The following is a 2,879-nucleotide window of genomic DNA, read 5'->3' as shown; positions in this document are numbered from 1 at the left end:
TATTTTCTAAAGTTCTCATCTTTGCTTCCATCTTCATATGGTAATTCCTTGACAATACACAATTCTCAACTTTATGTTTTCAAAATTGATCCTTTTGTTTCTTAAGGTAGCCGGTCAGTGAAAATTGAGTAAGTAATAGCTTTATAAACTTTTTCTAATTCTCTCGTTATATATCTAGCATTTGTTAGTTGTCTGCAATTATTGGCATTTTTTTCCAATTTAGCCTACTTTTAAATTCCATTCCTAATAGTATTTGGAATCACAATAGTTATTTGGAATCACAGGAGAAATTTGTTCACTATAATCCAAGATAGAGAGGATGTCTAAAACCATGAGAAAGGCACTAAAAATAACTGATTAATAAAGCAGACTAAAATTAACAGAACAAAATGGGACTAAAATCTTAAAGAAGTATTTGGGAGACTGTAGGAGCATGGGAGTATCAGTTAATTGACAAACAAGGGATGATAAAATATGATCCTTGAGAATGAGCAGGAAGTTACAGCATCAGGTTCATATAGGGGAGGTATAACTGAACCTTGTCATAAGGTCAAGGTTTTTGTTTTGTTTCATTTTGTTTTGTTTTTTAATTCAATAAGTGGCAGGTATAGGATATAGTGGGCCATCTGGATAACCAATTCCAGAAAGAAATTTGGAGGTGAAAATTAGGAGAGTAGTTGCCACCTCTTGGCAGAACATATGTTCACATGAAGAATTAAAAGATATATCAATGTTTTGGTCCCTTTAAACCTTATTGAATTGGAAGCTGGAGGTTGACTTAGACACAGGCAGGTTTTTAAAAAATGAACATCTACACAATGGAATAGTATGCAGCTGTTAGAAAAGATGAAGTCATGATATTTGCATATTGGTGGATCAACATGGAAAGTATCATGTTAAGTGAAATGAGTCAGAAAGAGAGGGACAGATAGAGAAAGATTGCACTCATTTGTGGAATATAAAGTAACAGAACAGAAGACTAGCACCAAGGATAGCAGAGATAAGGTCCAGGAAGATTATTGCACAGCTTAGAAGCCACCCTCACATGCTGGGGGGAAAAGGCAGCTCAGATAGAGAAGGGACCATCAAATAAAGGGTGCTAGGAGGGTCCACTTGGGATGGAAGATGTGGGCTGAAAGTAGACTGTAGACCGAACGTGATAACCACTTAATACCTCTACTGCAAACCACTTAATACCTCTACTGCATACCCAAAAGGAGAGAGAGAGCAAAAGGGAATGCCTTGCCACAGAGGCAGGGTGGGATAGACAGGATGGGATGGGGGTGGTGTGAGGGCTGCTGGAACCATTGGTGGTGGAAAATGGACACTGGTGGAGGGATGGGTAGTCGACAATTTTATGACTGAAATGCAAGCATGAAAACATAAGTCTGCAACTGTACCTCATGGTGATTCACTAATAAAAATATTTTAAAATTTGTCACATGATTCTTACATGCTTTCAGCATTGAGAGATCTGAATAGGAACCATGGTTATAAAGTGGAAAAGTTTTTATAATCCTGTTGGTCCAGATGACCTCACTTTTTAACCAATGAAAACCCCTGAGAGTGAGATCTAGACAACTGAGTTTAGGATCCATTGGCTAAGAAAGACTATATACTGTAATTTATCTTTGTCTGTCCAAATTATATGTTCATCGTGGATGATTAAGGCATAGAAAGAAGTCCACACAATCTGTTCATTTTGATTTGATGTGTCAATATATTCTTCTACTTAACAAAAGACTAAAATAGCAATTTTGAAACTGGAACAGATTTTAGGGAAGTAACCTACTTCCCTCCTTCTATACATAAAAAATAAGAGTCCTGAAATAAGAGTGGAATTTTCATGGTCACTTGATACTTAATGCCAGAGTGTGGTCCTTAAATATTTTCCAATCTTCTTTCGTAATGCATTGACATATAGCACTGTAGCACTGTAGTCCTTTTCTTATCGATTTGCTTGAGCAGGCACCAGTAACATCTCCATTGTGAGACTTGTTGTTACTGTTTTTGGCATATTGAATATGCCACGGGTAGCTTGCCAGGCTCTGCTCTACTCTCGGTAGCTTGCCGGGTTCTTCGAGAGGGACAGAGGAATCGAACCTGGGTTGGCCGCGTGCAAGGCAAACACCCTAACGCTGTGCTATCGCTCCAGTCCACATTGACATATAACACAATGAAATGATATACACTAGAGGGAATAGCATTTAATATTTTTGTTTTGTTTTCCATGGGGGCTATACCTGGTGATGCTCAGGAGTTACTCCTGGCTCTGCAACTAGGAGTCATTCCTGATGGGGCTTGGGAAACCATATGGGATGCCAGGGACTGATCCGTGGTTGGCTGTGCACAAGACAAGTACCTTTCCTGTTGTCCTATCTCTCCAGCCCCAGGATAGGATTTAATTCATAAAACCTACAAAGTACATGCAGAGAGCTGACAGGAACTTAAAATTCTAGCATTTTAGAAGCAAAAGCTTCCCTGAAACATACAAAGTTATTGGAACAAATAGATTAACTCCTGTTTTAAAATCCTAATACCCAACATTTGTAAAATTATTGGCCATAAGAATGTTCCAAGCCGGGGCTGGAGCAATAGCACAGCGGGTAGGGCTTTTGCCTTGCACGCGGCCGACCCGGGTTCAATTCCCAACACCCCATATGGTCTCCTGAGCACCGCCAGGAGTAATTTCTGAGTACAAAAGCCAGGAGTAACCTCTGTGCATCGCCGGGTGTGATCCAAAAAGAAAAAAAAAGAATGTTCCAAGCCAAGAGACAACCACGGGACAGCAGTTTGTTTATTTAGTAAAGCAAAAATTTTGGAGTACTTTAAACTTTAAAACTATTTGTTTCCTAAGATACATGCTAAACTGTAAAAGG

This window comes from Sorex araneus, chromosome X, assembly GCF_027595985.1.
Source record: "Sorex araneus isolate mSorAra2 chromosome X, mSorAra2.pri, whole genome shotgun sequence".
Classification (NCBI taxonomy): domain Eukaryota; kingdom Metazoa; phylum Chordata; class Mammalia; order Eulipotyphla; family Soricidae; genus Sorex; species Sorex araneus.
The sequence above is the reverse complement of the archived record's forward strand: the minus strand, read 5'-3'. Positions refer to the sequence as shown.